The sequence below is a fragment of the Manis pentadactyla genome, chromosome 8, assembly GCF_030020395.1.
Source record: "Manis pentadactyla isolate mManPen7 chromosome 8, mManPen7.hap1, whole genome shotgun sequence".
Taxonomy (NCBI): domain Eukaryota; kingdom Metazoa; phylum Chordata; class Mammalia; order Pholidota; family Manidae; genus Manis; species Manis pentadactyla.
In genome coordinates, this window is record NC_080026.1 from 12831720 (window position 1) to 12855742 (window position 24023).

The following is a 24023-nucleotide window of genomic DNA, read 5'->3' on the forward strand; positions in this document are numbered from 1 at the left end:
ACCCTAAACTTGGCCAGTACTATTTTGGGATATTAAAATCTATATGTGCTTCCTATCCCAGCCACACTGCCATCCATTAGGTTTGAATGTCCTTTATGGGATGAACTTGATCCTCCCTCCTTACTTTTGGTCGCTTTCCAGAGACACTAATGCGCTGGCATAGTTCTTCCATTTGTCAGCCAGAAGTCTGGTTACACATTTGCTCGTCAATCTAAACCTAACCTATTCTCATACGAGCACTTGGGGTTTCATGTAAATCAGCCAGACGCTCTGTCATTCACCAGCTATATCTCTCTATGGTATTCTACACCCATGCGCCTTCATGAAATATTTCACTAGGTTTGTGGAAGAAATATTCAAATGAATGTGCTTTTTCAGGAATGGTGACACCAGAATGTTATAAATCTGTTCGTTACCACAACAAGGATAAATGGTATTTCTGCCAAAGACTTTTGATAACGGGGGCAGTAATGCATCGCAGCACCTTCTGAAATTAAAGGTCTGCCCTGAAAGGTAAGTAGTATCATGCATGACTAACGAATGCAAACCCAAATTTTGGAGCTGCCTGTTTCCTTGTCAGTGTAATTGATCGTTCGGACAGATGCTGCCTTAGGAAGTTCGTCATGTATTTCTTCTGCTCTCTTGATATTAATGTCCAGGTGAGGCTGACCTCATGGTTTGTACAGGAGCAGTCCTTATTAACTTAGCATGCTTATTGGGATTTCTTATTTTGCATCCGAATTCACACATGCCTTTAACAGTTATACTTCAAAACTCTGCTATGGTTTAAGGACAATATTTCATTGAATCATTCATTATTCAGTAAAATACTTTAACATTCAGTTGAATCACCTCCTAAGAAGTTTTAAAGATATTTCTTTCTGGTTATCGTGATTAATTGTTGAATTTTTCTTAAAAAAGTGATTTGACTCTAGGCTTTACTAGCTCTTTTGGCCTTTGCAAGAGGCACAAAGGAACCAAGCAACTGGGAATTTAAACAAGAAGAATATCAATTCTCACTGACATGTGCCTGACACCGGGCCAGTTAACTTCAGTGTTTCTGGATTGTAAAATGGTGTTTTAATGTAGAACTAATTCATGAGAGCTATGGAGAAAATATACAGGGGAAGGTTTCCAATCTAGGATATCTGCAAAGCACACCTTTTATTCCTGCAAGTGTCTGAAAATGCCTAGTATAATTACTATTCCCTGGGTGCACTGGAAGTATGACTACCAGTGCTGTAGAGGAAAAAACAATGCACTATGTGCGACAGTTTGTTCATCCTAAGAATGTGTCCTCTAAAATTAAAGACTCACAGATAGAGTTATATCATGTTGACTCTCAAAATGCCTGAAGTTCTGGTCAGACAATAATGGTTTTCCTTTACTGTTTTGGATTCTAAACAGGCTCAGGAGATCATAGTTAAAGTTTTTTAATACTGGGTTTCAGACATAAAGTCACTTGGTCATAGCATAAAGATTAATGTCTGCCGCAGTAAAATTCTGTGCCTTAGGGAAGTGCGGAAATAGAAATGCTTTCCTCCCCGGCGTTCTCTCCGCGTTCCTTTTCCTTCTCGTGGTAACCCTTTTTCCTCCATCTGACTTACTCCCTCTAGTGCTTTCCTGGATGAAGTACAGGAACTAAAGCTCGATTTACAAATAAAAATTATTGTAGTCACATTATTTTCCCAATTAACCACATACAAAAGCAAATTTGCCACCAGATGAACTCTGACAAGCAAGAATTTTTTATCTGAGAGTCTCACACTTAAATTCTTCTGTTCCAACTTCAAACCCCAAAAGGAGGCATCGATTTCTAATCTGTTAGGATTAGATTCCTTCTCTGACTTTGAATCCTTATATTGTTATTTACTTTTATTGGGATATGCAGGAAGTGGAAAAGATTCCCTAATGAACCAAAGCATACAAGCAGGCAAATTTTCCAGGGGCAGAACTTAGACTTTGATTCTGCTTAAGGATACCCAAGAGGCTCAAGATATTTCGACCCGTAAGAAAAGTGATTGCTTTTTTCAATGGCCTTATGGAAACTGTTGGCATATTTTCTGCCATAGAAGCCCTCAATCAAACCAGGAAGAGTAGCTTCTTGGGAAATGTATTGTTTAGGGCACTTTCTCTTTACAAAGAATAAAACAAACTTCAAAGCTGTCAGCTGCCGTTGCTGCTACTTTGAAAACCAGCCAGAGCTGATTATGGGAGCTAACTATAGGCCAAGGCCATCTGGGGACCCACGGAGCCTGCTTACAGGGATGGCACCCCCACCCCGTTAGAGCACATGAGCTCGCCTGTCCCACCCGGAGAGCTATTTTCAGCTGGAGTTCCCACAGGAAGGTCCTTGACTGCCCTTCATGCTGTTGACATTCAGGTTTGTACTTAATCATTCAAACCACAACCTACTGTGTCCACGGACCACTTCTCTCCGTCACAGCAGCCTATGTAGCTATTTTGAGTCCCCTCTCCACGGGGGGTTGATAGATATGTCAAATTATAATATCAGAACCGATCTTTTAACCCAAAGCTCACCCACACATAAAGCTCTATGACATCTGGTTACTTCAACCATCTGAGCAGGAAACAGCAGGCTTATTTAGCTTTCTTCTTCACTATAGTCCTCCATCAACATCCAGTCCTGCCAGGCCTTGTCCATTCAGGTTCCTGAGGATCTATTATGGATCCCCGCCTCTCCCATGCCCACTGTTGTCACAGTGTATCCACTCTGCCATCTTAAACTGCTGTAACAACTTCCCAAGCAGTCTCCCTATCCCCGATTCACTGACATTCTGTCATTGGTTAGCTTACAAAATTGCGAACTGGAATGCATCACTCTCCCATTTAAAATCCTCCCATGGTGCCCATGACCTACAAGATACATTTCAAACTCCCTGGACTGTTAGTCAAGATTTTCAAGATCTGGAGACTCCTGCATAATTTTGCAGGCTCATGTCTTATCCTTCCCTTCCTGCCATCTTTTCATCCCTCCCTTCATCATGTAAATATACCATACACTTTGGCCAAACCAAGTATTTCACTCTGGCTAGCCTCCATATTGAAACTTCTCTTACTTTTGATCTCTACAGATTCCATTTTTTTACTGGTTCTTGAAAAAAGTTACTGAGCATTTATGTACCAGACCTGGTACATGCAGGCAGTGAATAAGACAAATACAGTCCTCCCCTTCCAAAGTTTCCCTTCTAGTTATCTACGTTGACCCTTGAAGCTGGCCTACACATAGCAACTTGTCTGTATGCATTGAATATGCTCCCACCTGCCATCCCTCTGCACCTCCTGGATTCTTATGTAGTTCATCAAGGTTCCATTCAAGTCTTCCTGTCAATGTCTGGTGTTGTCTCTCTCTTATAGCAAGGTGGATTATGGGCTGGTAAAGGACTATACCTAAGAATGCTGTGTAGAGAACCAATGCTGATTTTAAGGAGGCTTCTGGTAGTATGTGCAAAGGCTTTGTCATACCTACAACGTGACTCAATTGGAGGTCTTGATATACATAAAAAGGGCATGCTTAGTCCTTGTGTGAACATGAACCTGGATGGGCAAGAAAGAGAGCCAACCACAGAATCAGCTGTATTAGTTATCTCTTGCTATATAGCAAATCACACCAAAAATGAGTGGCTTAAAACAGTCAATGTTAATTATTTCACAGTATCTTTAGCTCAGAAACCCAGAAGCAGCTCAGCTGCATGCCTCTGGCTCAGGGACTCATGTAGTTGCAGTCAGTATGTGGGTCAGGGCTGCAGTCATCCGAAGGCTTGACTGGGGCTGGAGAATCCTCTTCAAATCTGGCTCACTTGCATGGCTGTGGGCAGGGACCTCAGTTCCTCGCCATGTGAACCTGTCCGTAGGCTGCATGCGCACAATCCAGTCATGGCAGCAGCCTCCCCCACAGAGAGCAGGCCAAGAGAGAGAAGAAAGTCACAGCACCTTTTATGTCCTTGTCTCTGAAATCACACATTCTCACTTCCATTTAACTCTGTCGGTTAGAAACAAGTTAGGGATCCAGTGCAGCAGGCATTGATTGGTAAGCCCCGATGTGCCATTGTTCTTCACTACCTGTATCATAGTTGCTAATATCTCAATGGTCAAAACAACTTTCATAGTCAAACTCAGAATCAAGGAGTGGAAAAATAGACTTTTTGATGGGAGGAATGGCAAAGAGGCCAGCACACAAGGAAAGAAGGTAGTTCTGGCCATTTTGCCATCTACTGCGGAGACCTTTCCCAGATTACCTGAATGATGTCTGGATGTCACTTTGGAGACCCTTATGCTCTCCCTGATAATCAAAACTCATGCATCGGCACATCACTCTACCTACCTTTGAGACGACTGCAGGAGGCTGTTCTTCCTGCCCTTGGTGAGCCCAGTGATGACACAGAGTAAGCGCTACCCAGCAGCCATGTGCAAAGAACTCAGTGCCCAAAAGAGGAAAAATCCTCAGCTTGCAGTGAGGAGCCTCCCATCCATTTGGGAGAAATGGGAGAACAAAACAAACCAAAAGAAATCTAAGAGACAGAAATGGCAACCTACTCACAACATGTTTGGAGAAGAGTGGTGTGTTTTAGAAGAATTTAAGGATATATTCTGGGCTCTCATTTTCACTCAGCAATAGGGCAACATGGCTCTTAGTAAGCAACTGTTCCCTTGTGAACACCTGCAAGCTCTCTCACTGGACACAGTCCCCACCCCTTCCTTGTAGTGCTTCTAAGTGTCTCAGCATGAACCCTGCATTGGTTGCCATTTGAATCGACGTTTTACCCTATTGTTGTCTCATAGAGGAATGACGAACACACCCTTGTCTCCATCAAAAATGTGAAAACTAAGGATAGACCAGCAAGGCTGTGATTTTGTGGAGGGAAGAATATCCCTGTGCATTAAAACCCAAAGAAAATGTATCTGGGTCAAAAAATAAATGAAAGAAAGAAAACAACCGTAAGATGCTATTATGAAACAGCCTCATTCCTTCACTCATTCATTCACATTGCCCACCTGCCCCCTGTAGCCACTTCAGTTTTCTGCTCTTGATGAACAAATAGTCACCTTATTTTTCAATCTGAGTCTTTAACAACTTATAAGATTTTACTTCTCACTACACCCTTCACTTGGTGCCAAATGGGATGCGGGAGATGCCAATAATAAGTATTTGATTAACTAATGGATAGCATGGGTCAAGTTTCTAGGAGAGGATAAATAGGAGGGAAAGGGACCCCCTTCCTCATTTAGATAGTGTTCTGTGGAACCCAAATGGCTGATTCATATTTAATCATTGTATTTTAAGCAAGGGCAGGTAGAGCTTACTGCTTGCATCCTGGCCGGTCTTTATTCTTAAATAAAGGCAGGAAACAGAAAGGTTCTGCGCAGAGCAGTCACGGGCACTCATCAGAAACAAACCACTGACATGCGAGCATAACAGAAAAAGGCTTGCTGGCCCAGCGTTGGGTTTCGGGAGCCCCATGCAGGCACAGGCGAAATAGCGCAGTCAGCAGCCATCTTCCTTCCTCCGTGGCGGGGGTGGGGCTGAAGAACAAGGGTCTCTCAGTTTTTCTAACAAATGACCTATTTCAGTGAAATAAGAAGGGGAGGGCAGTCATGCAGTCAGTCCATCAGTTATATGCCAAGTTGCAGCGATGCTAGCATTTCATGCCGGTCATTCTGTCTAACAGGAACTCACCCTGCCTCTTTTCCAGTCCTTGGAGTAAGAGGGCAGGCGTCAGTCAGCAGGCTGGCCTGGGGGCCGCCCCAGCTTGGCTGTCGGGAGCAGTCTGAGCAGAAGAGGCTTCAGAATAACTTAGAATATGAGTCGAGGAGGGAAGGTCAGTCTTGCTATTTAGAACAAGAGCACTATGCTAAACTTGGCTTTGAAGGGGTGCTCTAAATATCAGCCTTGGAATTTGAATTTAGAATATCTAAAAACACAATAATTCATACTTTTATCCCCAAAAGACTTAGGCTGGGTTCTCAGCTCTGGCCTCTGAGCATCCACTACCTTTGAGAGGCCACTTTAATAGTAATCCACTTTGGGCTCTAAGATCCCTTTTTTCTCATAAGAAGTTTCATCTGTAGTTTCAAGAGGATGATGGGGTGGGTGTTAGTCTGACCTGAAGAGTGTCAGGGACAGAAACTGGATTTGCTGGGAGCGTTCAGGTTCTGCTTTACCTATTCTTTTTTTACAACCTTCCCCTCTTTCCCTTACCCTCCTAGAAACCATTTTCTACTCTCTGTTTCTATGAGTTTCACTTTTTTTTTTTTAGATAAGTGCATGTAAGTGAAAGCACTGCATATAAGTGATACCATGTAGCATTTGTCTTTCTGTGTCTGGCTTATCTCACTTAGCTTCATGCCCCCAAGGTCCGTCCATGGGATCATCAATGGCAGGATGTCTTTCTTTCCCGTGGCTGAGTAGTATTCTGAAATACTATTTCAGACACACTTTCTTCGTTATCCATTCATCTACTGGTGGACAGTTAAGTAGTTTCCACATCATGGCTATTGTGAATAGTGCTGCAGTGGACACAAGAGTACAGAGGGCGCTTTCAGATCCCATTTTCATTTCCTTTGGATAAATACTCACAAGTGGGATTGCTGGATCACATGATAGTCCCATTTTTAATTTTGTGCTCCTAGTAGCTCTTAATAACAGTGTGCCCTTAGGCAAGTGCCTTGATCTCTCTGGACCTTTCCTTCTTTATCTCTAAAATTAAGAGACAGAGTTATTCAGAGGAATAAACGAGAAAGGCTTTTGTAACGCATGAGAAGGTTGAGTCAGAAACCATGGTGCAGGATGAAGAAAGGCCAGAGTCACTCAACCAGCAGCTGCCAGATCCAGGCTAGAACCTGTGTTTCATGGCTCAGTACTCAGCCTGTCACCAAGTGGCTTGTTAACTGAATGCATACATGTTTCCCTTCTGAACAAAGCATTGGATTGATATAAGCACAAATTCAAGAGAGCACAGCAGGTTGGACCTATCCATTTCCCAGGGCCTTGCTCTGTCTATACTGCAACATCTGTTGGATTTACCCAGCCCTCTGTCAAATCACAGACATCAGCAGGACTCTTCAGGCATTCTTTGAGGGAAAGAGTCTAGTGTAGGACTCAATTATGGCACCATTTTGGGGAACTATGTGTGAGAAGGACACAAAGGGATATGGCAACAATCCAGAGATGGGGACTTCACGGCGACCCCGGCCTACGGCGCTGAGCTCTGGCGCTCCCTGCATCCTCAACAGATCCACCTCTTCCTTGGGGGCCTGTGATGTCCCCCTCCTGCCCAGGAGAGTCACTGCTGCATTATGCCAAGGACACCTCTCACCCTATCATGATTTCTGCTGCACAATACCTCTAAAGGTTTAAAGAAGGACTCTCTCTGTGGACTTAAAGAGGAAGAACACAAACTCCTGGGAACTAACCCCCACCATAAGAACATTATTCTTGGCTAGTCCCTGTAGCTTCTCCTATCAGAAGCTGTTGGGAAAGAGAGAAACAGCTCAAGTAACATTGAACTCTGATCACACTGCTTTCTTTAATTATTAACATTTGGCAACCAAAGGAAACAACAGCCACTTAAGGAAAAAAAAGGAAGAGCTCATACCCTGGCCTTGTAAGGTACTTGAGCAGTCACTGGGGATGGGCACACGCAGTCTTCACACACACCAGCCAGCACTCCAAAGCGTGATATCTGAGTCACTCCCTCTGCAAATATTTATTGACCTGGCACAGTTCTAGGTGTTGGGAATACACCAGTGAAAGAAACAGGCAAGAATCCCTGTTCTTGTGGAGCTTATAGTCTAGTGGGAGGTGGAGGAGGCAAATATTTAACAATAAACATAAAAACTGAGGAGATCATATGGTGAGAGGGAGAAAAATCAGGGTAAGAGCAATGGAGAGTGTTGGGGGTGAGGGGTCCCATTCACGTGGGTGGTCAATGTCAGCCTCATTAAGAAGTTGACATTTTAGCAAAGTCCTAAAGGAAGAGAAGACAGGAACCAAGTGGATAACTGGAAAGTGGTGGTGGTGCTGTAGACGGAATAGCCAGTGCAAAGGTCCTGAGGTAGGAGCATGCCTGGAGTGTTGGTGGAACATCAAAGAAGCCAGAATGGAGTGGGTAAGGAGGAAAGTAGAGGAAATAAGGTCTTAACAGAAACAGTGACCAGATAGGTAGGACCCTGTAGGCTGATGTATAAACTTTGCTTTCCTTTAGCGCAGTGGAGCCAATGGAACCACCAGAGCAGAGGAGTAACATTTCTTACTAAGGTTCAATAGGATCCCATTCTGTCTTCTAGCTCTGGTTTCATTACATGCTCAGACGAGGCCACAGGGATGGGCCGACTGCCCTGAAAACAACCACTTCCCCTCCGTTTCCTCAAAGACGTTCAGAGTTGGTGGGCTTCCAGGCTGACACGTCAGCATCTCCCACTGAGCTGAATGAACTCCTCTGCGGCCCCGTAATGACTCTCTACCCCGGAAGCAGCGAAGCCCCATCCTGTTCCCTCCCAGCAACACAGGAGATGGACAGAGAAAGGGAAGACTCTTTCCTCTGTTTGCAGACTCTCCAATAATCCAGACTCCTCCTAGCAAGATCCATTAGAGCTAATTAACGACCCTCCTTTCGGTGTGTGTCTCTTCAGTATGATTAATTCTTGGTCAGAGACAGAAAGCCTGTTCCATTACAGTTCTTTAAAAAAATATATTATTATTCAGGCTTCCAATACTGGTATGAACTGTGGGTGAATTTCTGAAGTCAGGTTACTTAGCTATCACAAATGGTAATAGAAAAATTCAATTTATGAAGAATTAGGGGAGGCAAGAGAGGGTGCTCTTTGGTTTAGAACAAAGGAGATCAATCCTGACACAATGGCAGCATGACATTCGTGGACTTGGAAGATTCCAGGCTTCCTCTTCATTAATTAGAGAGAATCAAGAGTTCTGGTGGTTAATTATTTGCAGAAATTATACTCTGCCAAAAACAGATGCCGGTTCACTCTAGCCGCCTGCACCAGCGGCCCTTCGGGATAATTAAACTGTGTGTCAGTCCTAAGCTCCATCCGGGCTAGCAAATAAACCCTTGGAGAGCCACTGCCATCCGCCACCTCTCAGGTTTAGGCGGGGTCATGGGACTTCTTGCTCTGAATCAGCTGCCCTGGATAGGTAATGCTTTTAAAATCCACATCAAGAAGCGTAAGATCAAAGTCGCCAGCAGTCTGCTCTCACAAAGGGTCTGTTTGGTGAGGCTGGGGGTCTTTCTGGCAAGGTCAGTGGGTACTTGGGCTTTACTGCTACTCTTGTTGTTACAGCAGTAAGTAGTCAGTTTTCTTTAAAAACTTTGTTTTAACTGTTTTATTACAGAAGTAGTATATATCCTTTGTATCTAATTCAAGCAATGTAGAATAGGAGTGAAAACTAAAGGCTCCTCTGTGCCCCCTGCCAATCCCGCCCTCCTTCCAGACCCTTCCTACACTTCAGGTTGCCCTGTTTGGCTATTTTTCTGACCAGCCAGATATTGACCTTGTGACATGGCATCTGGGCATCCTGCTGCTTCTTCTGTGCACAGGAGATCCCCTGCTGCTCCTCTGCTCCCTTACCACTCAGGCCAGATTGAACCTAGGCCCTCCCCAGTTGGGGGGTCTTGCCTTTGGATTGGACCACAGAGCCTGGGACATTGCTCCTTAATTGTGTGATCCTGGCGTTGCCATACAGGAGACGAGGTTAATCTGACAACTGAGGTTAATCTGACAACTGCATTGTGGTGTCAGCCGTGCATTTGCAAGTAATGTTGAGCCCACTCTTTGATTTGACAACAGATATTGTTGGAAAGAAAGTAGAAGATCCTGCCCATTATAAAAGCCACCAGCTCTGTGGAAGTAAACAGATGCCTGTGGTCTGCTCACATCTGGGGGCCACAGGGGCCGGGAATAGGACTCAGCACTGCCCTTCCAGAAACAAGTGTTGCCGAAGTTAGCCCAGGGCCTCATGTACTGGAGGTAAGGCAGCAGACAGGTTGCACCTCTAACCTGCCCTCCCAACCATCAGTTTCTTCCAGGAGGTATCCAGATGACTTCAGATCTAAGGCAGAGCAGGCTGGGGGTATCTAACCTGCACTCAGGAAAAGCCCAGGGCGGCAGAACAAGAACGGCCACCTGGCAGGCCCTTCCCCAAATACCCAGGTCGCCTTGGGTGTTTTGACATTTGCTGACATTGAGACCCTGTGGCCACTTCAGTCCATTTATTTAAGGTATTTGAAACTCAGTGGAGCAGCTACGGTTGTAATATTAGCCTGGCAGACATGAAACCCTCTCTCTGATTACCAAGGTCATTCTGACCACTCAGAGGTTACCAACTGTAAGTAGTAATAAGCACCTTTTGTCCACATTTGATTAGAGTATTAATTATACCTGTTTGCAATTTTCTGTCTACCGGACCACCCCCCCACTCGAGAGTCATCTCCTTGAGGAGTGAATGTGTTAAGGATGTTGGTGCTGACGGTTCCACCTGGATGGAACTGGGGCACATGTTTTACTGGGCTTGAATTATGTCATATTCGCTTGGTGGCAGGTTTTTGTTGGTGGTGGCGGCTGTTCTATGAACAAAATTTGATACAGGATATGATGGTTGATTTCAACCCAGCTAGGCTATGGTACTTGTCTATTTAATCAAACACTAATCTAGGTGTTTCTGTGAAGGTATTTTGTAGATGTGGTTATTATCTACAATCAGTTGCCTTTAAATGAAGGAGATTACTTTCAATAATGTGGGTGGGCTTCATCCCATGGTTGAAGGCCCTAAATATAAAAACTGAAGTTTCCTGGAGAAGAAGAAGTTCTGACTCAAGACCTTAGCGTCATCTCCTACCTGAGTTCCCAGGTTGCTGGCCTGGCCTATAGATCCTGAAATTTCCTGCCCCTATAATTATGTGAGTCAGTTGCTTAATATATATACGTGGACTCTCCCACTGGCTCTGTTTCTCTGGTGAACACTGACTGATATACATAATATACATAAATCCATGTAAAATGCACCATTCATTCATTCACTCATTTATTCAGTTCACTTAACAATACTTTATGAGCGCCTGCCACATGCCAGGCATTGTACTAAGTGCCAGGAATAATGGTAGGAAGAGGGCAACCCCGATCGCCAAGGGAGGTTTGGTTCAGGGCAGGACCAGGGCAGTGCTGGAGGCTTTTTAAAGAAACAAATGCAGCCTAGACTCTGCAGGAACTAGACTTAGACATGAGTCACCTGCAGCTGCCTTGGCCTCAGGCAGGGGCAGCCCAGCTCGGCACCGAGCCAGGGCCAAGAGGGAATCAGACGCGCCCGCGCAGGCGTCCAGGCGGTGCGGGCTTCACAGCGCTGAACAAAAAGGGAAGAAAAAAGACAAAGTCTTGTGGGAGGGCAAGATGTTCAAGATGCTTTTTCTCACTTTAGGCAACCTAGAGGTTGAAAAAGCTTTTCCCCCCCAGATAACAGTTCCCAAGAATTCCCTTTCCTGGTGCGATGGGATGAACTCACGGTGACCTCATTTCCTCTCCAGGAGCCGTGGGGATTTCTCATCTGCCCAGAAGCTTCAGGGTGAGGCTGGCATTGGGCTTTGTCATTGCACTGCAAACCTTTGTCCCAGAAGCAAGGCATGTGGGAGGAGCAGGAAGAGCATTTGCTCTTTGCAGATTTAAAAGTGGGACTTTCTGACTCCACTTTTAAAGGCATATGTCATCCTGATGTTTGTAAATCTCAGTTGACTAGATGTAAGAGAAATTAGTGTGAAAACCAGACCGGAAGATTCAAAGACAAGGTGGTCAGAGGTTTGCCAGCTTCTGTATAAGCCCAATGCTGCCCTGAGCAGGGGACGGCCCTGCTGGCCCAGGGCTCCCTCCCTGAGCGACGCCCTGACCTCACCTTCCCTCCTTCAGGGCACACAGCACAGAGGCTCGCCCACCTACAGCCAAACCATTTTTTTACCTGACCCTCTCCCAGCGCATCCCCAAGAGTGTCCTGGTGACACCGACCCTGTGAGGGACTGTGAGGGAGAAAGGCCGCGGGTGTCAGGAAAAGCCAGGCTGGGAGGAACTTGGCGGAACTTGTTGGGAAGGACAAAAGTCGCATTGCACTGTATCAGCAGCACCCAAAGACAAAGCGGGCCATGGCTCAGCAGCCAGTGAGACCTCACAGTGAGGGGCACCAGAGGCCGAACTAGGGCCACTCAGCACTCGCTCCCAGCTCTGAGGCTGAGCACATACTGCACCCCGCACACCATCCCAGGCACGGAACGCCTGTGTGCCTGGGAGAGCCAGCATGCACACAGAGGGGCTCCCTGGGAAGGCCAAGGGAGAAGGAGCTTCAGGGGCCAGGGAGGGAAACGTGCTTCAGGCACAGAGGTGCTGGGGAAAGGCCTCAGGGAGGGTGCTCTTTGGGGTGAGCCTTGATGTATACGTCCAGTGGAGATGATGGGAAGCGCAGTCAGGTAGAAGATGTTCCCTGAGCACAAATGAAATAATACTACCTGGAGCTGGGGACAGGGGAACAGGGGATTTGATTAGAGTACCTGGGGACAGGTCAGGGACAGCCATGGGTTCAGGCTGGAGAGTATTGCCCAGACAAGACTGTGGGGAACCTTGAAGGCCACGTCTGCTAGCTTCATTCATTCATTTCATCAACAAATACACTGTAAGCACCCACTATACACCAGGCACTATTAAATTAGGGATGCTTAGGGATGAACAAGTGACAAAACAAAGCTCCCATCTTGTAGAGCTTATAATCCTGTAATGGAGAGAAGCAGCAAACAAATAAACATATAATACAACCTCAGGGAGCAATTGGTGCTATACAGCAAAGTACAGCAGTCTTGGAAAATAGAGAGCAAATGGGTGCTCTTTCAGATGAGGTGGCCAGGGGTGGGTGACAGGAGATGACACCTGAGCAGGGACCTGACCAAATTCCTGAATGAAGTGAGGGGTCAGCCGAGGTCATGTGCAGAGGCCCGTGTTCCCAGCAGAGAGTGTAGTCGGTGCCAAAGGCTGAGCCGGGGAGAGCGGCAGGGTGGGCTGTGCGAGGGCGACAGAGGGGCAGGGAAGTCAGAGAGGCACGGGGGACAGTGCCATGCCTTCGGGGCCACTGTAAGAACTCTGCATTTTATTCGAGGTGTAGTGGGAGTGTGGCAAAGAAGTGTTGGCTATTTGGCAGCAAGAAAGTGACAGAGCAACATGATGTGAGGTCTTATTTTAGGTCAGTGGTTTTCCAAGCTGAGGGGCCCAAAGAAGTCTTACATAGAGGCATACACTTAATTCTGAGAAACAAGGAATGCTCTGGCTGAAGTGGGGGTGTGAGTCCCGAGCCCCAGCCATTGCCTTCCTCCTCTCGCTTTCCCCAAGGCCCCCCCGGGGCCCTCAGAACCCTTGGTATCAGGGAGGGGGCAGGGCCAGGATGCCATATCTGAATGGGTGGTTTGCATGAAGATGTGAAATGCTGAAGAGTAACTTCTTCTTGACGGGAGAACGATATCAGCCGATTGGAAGGGACCCCTTTGCCCCGCCCCTCCACACAGTGCCCATGTAGCTGTGTCCCTGGGGGCACAATGACCACCATTTCCCCCTCACTCTACCAGTCTCACTGGCCTCCTGCATCTTCCTCACTACATCAGAAATGTTCTGGCCTCAGACCCTCGGCACCTGTTGTTGCTTCTGCCTTAAAGGCTCCCCTTCAGTTATCCACACGGCAGACCCTTCACTGCCCCAGGCCTTCTCGTGGTACCACCCCTCAGGGCTTCTGCAGCTGCCCACCTCCTTGTCAATTCTTAGCACCCTCCCTGATTTTTCTTTCCTCTTTAGCGCTATTTGCTACCTAATAAATTATATAGTTTTACTTTTTAATTATTGTTTATTGGCTCTCTCCTCCTCTTCATGATGTAAGCTCTTTGAGAGCAGGGACTTTGGCCTTTTTAATATCACCATCGCCTGCTGCAATAGTGCTTTTGGCTTGCTGGGGACCTCACAGGGCCTTGTGGAAGGAATGATGTTAGTTTTCCTTGCATGAGCAGCTATCACAGGGTCTAGGACCAGTTAAATAATTTAGTGCAGAGGATATGTTACACATAATTTTTAAAGCGGCAAAGCACATTTATTGTGGACCATGTGGTGATCTAAAAATAATTACTTTATGCCTTGATTTGTTAAAAACACAAAAGCATATGCTCAACAAGGAGTACTTTAGTCCACAAGAGGATATGAGATTCTTTTGACAAACATTTCTGCAGAAACTCCCAGTGACTGGTACTGTGCCAGGCACTGGGATGTGGCAATGGGTGAATTTGGTAAAACACGGCATTCCTGTCATCTTTTGCAATTTCTCGAAGCAACTCTAAGTTGCATAATCTACATCTGCAGCCCACTTCCCCAGTGTCACTGTCCTTACAGATGGCTGGCCCCCTGAACTGACAGCTTGTGTCCTTAAGACTCATTTTCAATTCAAGGAAACTTGGAACACCTTGTCTTATTCAAACTGCATGATAAATGCAGGAAAGTTTCTCTCAGGCTGGGCTACAAAAGTGCATGTAAGAATAATGCAATATCAACATACCACAACTTCAAGAGGAGAGACTGGAGGAAAGAATACTGTTGGACCACTGATACCCAACGAAATGGGAAATGAGTCAGAAAGTGTGTGTGTACCTCGGGTGACAAGCATTTGATGATGTTATGCAGGATCCTTCGATTCCTCAAGGGAAGCTGGAAATCTGGACCTCAAGCTGGTGACCTCCCAGTTAGTGTCCCATCCAGGCCAGCACCCTTACCAGCGTATCAGGAATTGTGGCAAATTCAGTACTCTTGGTTTTTGTTTGTTTTTGCTCATTTGATTTGTTTTTCAATGTTATAAAAATAATCCTTATGATTTAGGTCAGGGAGAAGGATCAGAATGGGTATGACGGTTTCTATCTGCTTTTGTCCACAGAATGTCTAAGGCAATGTAGAGATGTACTGTGCTTTGATGGGGGTCAACTCTTTTGGGGAATAGGAGCTAAAGATGTCTTAGATCCTCATTGCTTCAGATATAATAGAAAGAAACTTACATGGGGACCAGGAGGTACCTGTCATTACCAAGGTAAGTCATGGTGTCAGTCTCCTAGGGTTCCATGTCCTCCCCCTTAAAATGACAGTAAACCCATTCTTCCAATCTCCTTAGACTGTTGACAAAAACAAACTGCATGGTAAAAATGAAATTGCTCTTAAGACTTAAAACCCTAAAAGCCATGGTATTATATATTATTGAAAAGTTAACTCTGGCTGTTTCTGCCATGTTACCATGACCTGGATAATTTGGACAGCTCTGCCCTCTTCCTGCACCCAGGAAAGACCCAGGTTTTAAGTACGAAGGGTTGAAATCACTCAGAATCTGTTATTTGTTTTGGAACCATTGTCAATAACATAAGCAGGCAAGTGAAGTCTTAAGTGCTATAAAATGTATTTGCCAAAGGAGAGGCCAGAAGGAGCACAGCCGCACTGAGTATGCTAAATTGCAGACACACATTTTCCCTACTGACTGGGGCAGGCTGTTCACACTTTACAGTTGGGAAGAGGGTATAGGCATACTTGCAGAGTGTGACCCGGATGGAAATCTTTCTGCAGCAACTGCAGAATAAGGAACCTTTCTCTCTCTGGAGCCTGACTCAGGTGCCTAGAATGGACTTGGTTATAAATAACAGGACTATTCAGCATTGTGATTATTTTTCTCCACCTGGGTTGTTTGGGGATTTCAATGCTCCCCGGGTAAATGAGTAGTGTGTCCTTGTAGAATAATTGCTATGATGTGTGAGAGAGACTCACAAGGGACATTAACCATTTGTACTGTCCCCTTAGCCAGCCCGGAACCAGTGTGGGCACTGCATCTTTTGCTCGGAGACCCCCACACCTGGCAGTGTTTCCACCCATCAGGATCCTTTCTCAGAGGCAGACCCTGGGGCAGACAGAAGACACTGTCTGTTTTAACAGATTGGTGGGCAGAGAATCAGGTGCCCGACATTCTTGTCATGAGCAAGTGACAATGTGACTCTGTGTAAGCCACTTGTCCTCTTTGGGCATCAGTGTCCCAGGGAGAGGGCTCTTCAAACTCTACAAATGTTAAGAGACAAAGCCAATGTTATAAGCACTGCCTGTCCAGTTTGGCACCCATCTCACTAGGTGGGCCTCATACATAGGTAAATAAAGAGGTCCAAGTGGACCAAACAAAGCCCCAAATTTTATAGGGCCTTTATAATGTTTGTTAAAAGTTTTTATGTTGTTGCAAGTTTTGAAAATTGGGAGACATCATGTAAGAATCTAGATGGTTCTTGGAAAATCAAAAGTTCTGGCAACATTGGGCCCAATTTCCAATATAGCCACAATTAGTTAGAACTGGATGGTGGCTGTTCTCTGGATCAGGCATAGCTCTTCAATTCGCCACAATCCCCACCACTCCCAATTGCTACCTACACCCGGTCTACTGGTCTACTTTATGGTAGCCTCCTGATGCCTGGAGGTATTTGAAGTTATTATCCTTGCCCTAATATCTCTTTCCATCCCAGATGTATTAACCTTCACTTTCGGTACTTTTTCAAGTAGATTTTCTGCAGAGAGAGAGATCACTGACACTGTGACATGAGGTTGGTGAGCAGATCATTGCTCTCCAGACAGAAGGATCTCAGAAGCCTGGTGAGGAGGGAGGAGGGCTGAGAGGCCAGGAAACACCTGTGGAAGGGCACGGAGAGGTAGAGCCGCTCTGTACAACAGAAATATCATGCAAAGCACAAATGCGAGCCACACATGCAGCGCAAACATTTCTAGGAGCCACACTAGAAAGAACTGAAAAAAAAGGTGAACTACTTAATTAAACATACCCCCACAATTTTCCATTGTATCGTGTAATCAATTTAAAAATTATTAATGGGACACTTCATATTCCACACTAAGTCTCTGAAATCCAGCATGCATTTTATACTTGAAGAACTTCAACATTCAGTCCAGCCACTTTTCAAGAGCTCAAGCCACAGGTGGTGGTGGCCACCACAGGGGACAGCACAGGGGTAGAAAGCTAACTTAACAATGTCACCTAGAGTTCTTGCTACCTACCTAATAGGATTCCACAGGGAAGCACATTATTAGGGCTCGTGATACACTATATAAAATGCAAATACAATTTGTTTTCTTTTAGTTTGTGAGTCTCACAAAAAGATAGCTTAGGCAGAGGATAAAGACCATCAAAGCAGTATTTCACCTGGTGCCCCAACTATGTCCCTGGACTTAGTAGTCTTAAGCTATTGCTTTCTCATCTCCAAAGCTGGTAATGATTGTCTTTACTTTAAAAGGTATTAGAAATTTCTTGAGAATGCTTTGCAAACTATAAATAACAAAAAGAAAAATAGCTGTATTTTATTGAATGCCAGCCTCTGTGTTAGGCACTTTGCACATGTCTTAATCTTTATAATACCTCCACCAAGTGGTACTATTATGCAGATTTTAGAAGGAGAAAATGGAGGCTTGTATGAATTAAATGTCTGTGCAAAGTCACACAGGTGACAAATAGCAGAGCCAACCATGGTTTTGAAAATAGGTTGGATGATATCCATGACATTACTGTAGTTAGAGGGCAAATGAGAGAAAGAATGAATCTTACTTTTCACTTACTGAGACAATTTTGGTGACAGTTTTAAAGATGAAGAAACTGGGGCTTGATAATTATATCCAATCACATGAATAGCAAATTCATGGCCTGGTAAATTTAGAACTGGACCATCTCCAGAGTTGTTATTCTCGTTTAAGCCCATTGAACCCTCGGAGCCAAACAATCTCCTGACTCTTGAGATTATTTTTTAATTCCAAAAATGAAGAGCTAAACCTTCTGAGGTTGAACCTCTTCAATGCAGGGAATGAATGCACAGGCTCGGTAGGGAAATTCATTTCCATTTGGTGATTCTGCCCCCTCTTTGCTCAAGTAACTTCAATAAGTATTAGTTTATCCCAATTCTTCCTGTCTCCTGAAAGTGAGTTAGCACTTCTTTAATGAGATCATTTATCATCAACTTTTCTAGCTCCAGCCTGACTCATGCAAGTAGAGATAAGATTATTTGTGACCAAATTTCTCCACAGTTGCATGTAGACTCGGTGTGAGCTGCAGCATTACAGCTTCTAACAGGATATTGTTCCTATCGCAGTGACATTTTTTTCAGTGGTTCCCCGCCAAGCCTTCTCGTCGGGTGGGCCCCTCTCCTGCATGCACCCTAGACCTCCCAGGGCAGTGCCTCTGCATGTGCTGTCCCACTTCCTGGAGTGCCTTCCCCTCCCTTAGTCTCTCCCATCTAAATCATGTTTGACCTCCAAGGATCATTTCACTGAGGTCAGGACCTGACAATCTCAGGCTGCATAGTTTCCACCTCTTGACTTCCAAGCACATATTGTCTGTACCTCTCATGTTAGCCCATCTCAATGCTCCACCTTATTTTGTCATTGAACTAGTTCGTGTGTGTGTTTTTACCCAGTTAGATAAAGTTTCCTGGAATGTAGGGCCCTTGAATCTACAATGTTCTACACTTGAGCAGTACTTAAAATATTTTACTTACTAACTGCTTATATGTGCTTATTTTGTATAATGGGGATGTGTTTATAACAGGTGTGCATTAAATAAATATTAGATTTGACCATATAGAGTGGTTCTTCAAGAGGTAACAAAACTCTGCCATAATTTCAAGTTCTTAAATATCTCATTCTCCTTTTATCTCTGCCACATCTCCATCGACCTTGAATATGAGTCACTAAATCTTGCTGTATTTCCATTTTTACATACGTTTAAGAGTACTTTGATAATGCTACCCCCCACTTTTATTATGTGTTATTAATGTTCTCAAGCAAAAGACTGAATTCTCTTGTGAAACATGTGATCAGAGTAACATGGAAAGCAATAAAACTGGTCTGGATATAAAAACACTTTGCTTCAGGCAAAATTGAAAACTATGACTCAGCCATCTGTACTTTTCCTGGTGTAACAAGCAGCTCAAAATGTACAGTGGCCATGGATAAAATCTTACTGCTCTTCCAGGTAATGAGTAACTGTGTGTGACTAAGACAGAATTAGGGGAAAGTCTCAGACCTTGAAAAAGCAAAACAAAACCTCCCATGACTAGCTAGTCCTTGATACTCCCAGTTCTGGGAGAGGTTACTGTATCATAGGCTTGAGGGACATCATTTTTATTTGTCAATAAGAACCAGTAAGGAGCAGTTACTGTCTTTAATAAAAAAATAAGTACACTGATGAAATTCAGGGATCGGAAAATTCCTTGAGCTCCCAAAGGTCCCTAAATCACACATCTTCCCTTTTGCAGGGCTTTTCATATTGTGATCAGGATGTGTCTGTGAAGTCAGCAAACACCCGGATGCAGTGAATATCGGCAAGCAACATGTTTCCCTGGGGTGTGGGTTTTTGGGTGCCTGGAGACTAGATTGGACTGGCAGTTATCATGAGAACAGGCATTCAGGTTTACCTTTAAGTAAAACAAATTAAATTCCCATGTGAAGACTGTTATCACAAATCTCCAAGCCCAGCCCAGGTCCTGACCCCTCCCTCCCACTGCCATGGACATTTTAGCGGGTAAATATAACCACTGGCCACTGTAATGCACTCTACCTGCCTTGGGCTATTGTAAAGTTATTTGACTTTCTAGCCTGTGGAATTGACTATGGTTTAGTTTCAAATGCTGCTTTTAAAAAATACTTGAAACCAGTTGATTCCTCTAGCAGGCTTTCTGCATGTTTCTCCAGTAGCTGTACATGCGAGAGAGACAGAGAGAGGAGAGACAGAAAGGTGCCCCTTCCTCTTCTTGCAGAATAAGCCAGGATACTTTGATGACCACCTGCATTGAGGTCACCCACACTGTGAGCTGGTGAGGGGCTTGCTTTCCTCCCTTGCCAGTCAAGGAGTCCTTCTGGAGCCCCATTATTTCCCAACTTTCCACAGCCGATCAGTTACCCAGTCCCATCAGTTCTGCTTCCAAAGCCCCCCAATCTGGCTGTGCTCCCTGGGTCTGACACATTCACGTGATCACCATCCTGCTCTGTCTGTCCTGCTATATCAGACTCCTGCCTGGGGGTCCAGTGGCCTCTCTTGCCCCACTAAAATCTGTTCCTTCCACAGCAGCCTATGTTATCTTTTGAGAATGTAAATCAGAATATGTGGCTCCCCTGTTTCAACTCTAAATGCTTCCCATTATGCTTAAAGTGAAGAACCGGTACCTCTCCTGCCTTGCGAGCCCTCCGCCATGTGGGTGCTCTGGCGCCGACCCAGTGAGCTCTGCCCGCTGCCCTCCCCTTCCTGGACGCTCTGCGTTCCTCCCGTCAGCAGGGCACAGGGAGCTCACCCTGCCCCCTGCCTTTGCTCTTCCTCCGCCTGGAATCCTTTTTCCACCTGTCTTCACATGGATAACTCCTTCATTCCTACTTGAACTCGCTGTCACCTCCTCACAGAGGCCTTCCTTGGTGTCCCACTCCAAAGGTGCCGCCTCGTCACCCTCTACATCACCACCGATCAATTCTCTGCAGAAAACTTACTGCATTCTGCCATTTGCTTATTTCTTATTTTTAATTCATTTATTTAGCATTCATCTTTTCCCATTAGGGTATCTTTCTCTTACTAACCCAAATATCTCCAAAGTCCAGACCAGTGCCTGCCAAATAGTAGGTACTTAATGAATATTTTTTTAATGGTTGACCAGGCAAATAAGGAATGTCATGGTACGAGACATTCAGAAATGACATCTGTTGAGCATCCACAATATGCAGACTTCTAAACTTTTATTATAGGGACATGGCCAGTTTCAATTCAAGTATAACTGTCACCACATTTTCTCTTATGATCCTTGTGGGAAACTGGGAGGAAATTAAGGAAAAGGCACCAAAAGACTTTGCTGCTGAGCAGCTATAAGCTGCCTTCTGTCTAATGCCAGGAAAAAGGAATATGCGTGGTGGAGGCTTAATGCTTTTCTTGTAGGGAGACCAGCCGGGCACAAGCAGAGATCAGGCACATGAGGCCAGGGCCCGCCCATCGTTTCCAAGCATTTTTTCACATGGTTGATCTGCATCGTTTTTTCTGCAGAAGGAGCAAGGGAGACTTAAATGAATGGGGGATGGACACTAGGGGAGAAATGGAGTGGGTGCCCGGCGGGACGATGGAGGGAGGCCCGGCAGGGTTGAACGAGGCTGGAGCCAGAAGCTGAGGAGTGTGTGCCCAGGAGAATTTGGAGTCCCTGGGCACGAGCAGAGCAGCTCTGGGACTCAGAATACAGAAAACATCACTGGGTAGGCATGGGGAGGCTAGGGTCCCCACCTCTGCAGGGAGTGTGCTGTGGTCACAGCAAGTGAGGAGTGGCAGGGGACATGGGGCGCCCTGGCTCTGTGCAGGTGGCCGAGGGGCCACAGGGCAGCCCTGTAGTGCTGGAAGACAGGCCCCGCATGAGGGCAGCACCACCGTAAGAGCGTTTTCCGGGGAACATGGCAGGGCTCCACCTGAGCAGCACCCAAGTCCCAGGTCACAGCGCATCCCCAGGTGGCCAGACAGCTCCGCAGGGCCTCGGCACCGCAGCTCATGGAGGCTGGCCCGCTGCTCAGCCCCTGGGCCGCCGGAGCCAAGGCAGAGACTGGGGCCCGGCGCCCGGCAGCAGTTTCAAACGATCAACCAGCCGTGAACTTCCGAGACCGGCAAACTGTTTCTGAGCAGCCTTGACACCTCCTGAGGACTCACCCCAAGTAAGCAGAGAGCCTTTGAGAAGGGGGAGGCACGGAGGGCTAGTGTTACACAGGGGGAGCAATCAGCTCACAAACTGTGAGTGAAAATGTGATCTAATTGGCCTCCACAGGCTGGTGAGGCCTGGGGACATTTGGTTACAAGTGCCAAGGAGGCTCAGTAAACAGCCTCAGACCTACTCAGTTGGGAGGCAATTAAGTACCCATGCCAAGGGGGAGCCAGAGGTGTCAACGGTCAGAACAAGGGCCCTGGTGTGGCACCCAGCCTTCTGGGGGCTGCCGACAGTCTCACTTCTGAACTTAAATAGTCATAATTCACTGACAGGAGCTTATTGTAATTGCTTCTGCCCTATGGCCACAGTCTGCGTAAGTTTACAAAACATGGAACAGACTTTCCTTCCCTGTAATGACACTAACTCCAACAGGAAGTGGCCCTGAATTGCCGGAAGATCCATAGCAAAAGGGTTCCATTCAGATTGGGTCCATGAAGTTATCTATTTAGGAGTTAAATATAAACATATATACTTGTCTTCCATATCACTAGCAAAGACACTTAGTTTTGTTGCGGAACACAGACTGTAACTTATGCATTTCTTATATCCTCAAAAGTCTCTCTGGGATCTTGCACATAGTGGGTATTTAGCATCTGTTGCATCATTGAATTCGAACAAGAAATGAGGGTACTTTCTGACCTGGGAGCTCATCTCCAGAGGAAAAGCCCTGAAGTGTGGTAGGAAGGAGGCACGTTTCAAATGATCTGGAGAGAATCAGGGCTTTTCCCATTAACGCTCCTGGGAAAAAATGAAACAATTCTACCTAAATACAACAGAATTCAAGATAAAATAAGAAGTTAATGGAAAAATTCTACCCCTGTGGTAGTGTAGCCACCCTCACTCTAGAACAGAGTGGCACATTTGGTTTCATCCTGTTAATTGGAAATGTCTGTGTGTGTAAGTGTCGATATGGTCTGTGGGGTGTGTGCGCCCATGTGTGATTGTGGGATGTTAACAGAATGATGGAAAGGATCCAGTCTAAGGCAGCAATGGTGAGCAGTGAGGGTGCTACTGCTAAGCAGCTCATCAATGGGCAGAATGGAGACTTTGAAGCTGGCCTCAAAGCAGCGGGCTATTGCCCCTTGGGGCAGCTCAGTAAAAGAGCCAGTCCCACTGGTCCCACGTAGAGCCAGGCAGCATCACCACCAGCCCCGGGAAGCCTGCCTATCTCAGAGCTGACTTCACAAACATATCTCCCAGGGATTTCCAGGAGAGCCCAGAAGGCCCTGAGATGGCAGCCTCTCGGGGCCCTACGGTGTACTGTGACCATTACGGGTGCACCACTATGGCTGCCGTTACCAGGAAGACAACGTACCCTTTAGTAAAGGTATCAGTCCTTCAATGGTAGCTCCCCCTGTTAGAGGATTCAGGCTACCCCAAGGCCCTGACTTGAGGCTAACCCTAACCCTTCACATGGCATATGGCAGCTGTGCATGCAGGTTTCCTAGAATACCCTCCACCTCGGAGACCCCGCTCCCTGGTCCCATGAGGACCTTTCCGGGCAGCCCTTGTCGGGTTTAGTCTTGCTTTCAGCTGGGAATATGTAACGGCCCTAGTGAAGTAGCAAAACTGAGGTTCTTTCTGTCAACTGCTGCTTCTGAAATTGTGGTGACTCATTTGTCCCGCCCACCATCAGAGTGGAGGGTGAGTCACCAGGGGGGCCGGAGAAGGCTGTCCAGCCCCCGAGGGCCCGGGGTCGGGAGTGGAAGGGCCGAGTCAGACCTGACGGCAACCAGCCAGAAGTCCTTGACCACGCGCTCGGAGCTGAGCCATGTTGAGCTTTACATAAATTTAATCCAGTTTTTCTCCTACCACTTTTCATTTTTATTTATTACTGCCCATTGAGCCAGAAGCAAAACGGTCAAAACATTTCCAGTGAAGCCGAATTTTCAGGGTATTTACAGTCAGCCTGTAAGCAGCAGGAAGTGGGATTTATAGCTTTGTATTACCAGGCAGGCAATTTCCCAAGCCTCAGCATTTGGACTTGTTTTTAATTAAATAACTGTGAAGACTTTAACGGGACTAGATCTCTGGATCCCTGGAGGGTCTCCCAGTACATTGAGATGAGATCCTTAAACCAAAGGCATTTGCGTCCCTTACAGAACACGCAGTAGGTGGCCAGGGCCAGCGGGAAGGGTGATCCCGAGAGAAGTAAATCCCTGGGAGGCCAGAAGGTCTGGGCAGGTGTGC

At 46.0% G+C, this 24023-nt stretch overlaps 1 protein-coding gene across 3 annotated transcripts in view; it reads left to right on the forward strand.

Annotated features, from left to right (window-relative positions):
* The first annotated feature begins 253 nt into the window (after nt 1-253).
* Nucleotides 254-24023, forward strand: part of ITGB6 (integrin subunit beta 6) — a 114997-nt gene continuing 91227 nt past the window's right edge. The window contains exons 1-2 of one of the 3 annotated variants that reach the window (XM_057505500.1): nt 269-299; nt 379-513. The gene's annotated coding sequence lies outside the window, so the exon portion shown is untranslated. Of the gene's footprint in view, nt 514-24023 lie in introns of all 3 variants that reach the window. The other 2 variants (XM_057505501.1, XM_036884251.2) reach the window with 2 other exon arrangements.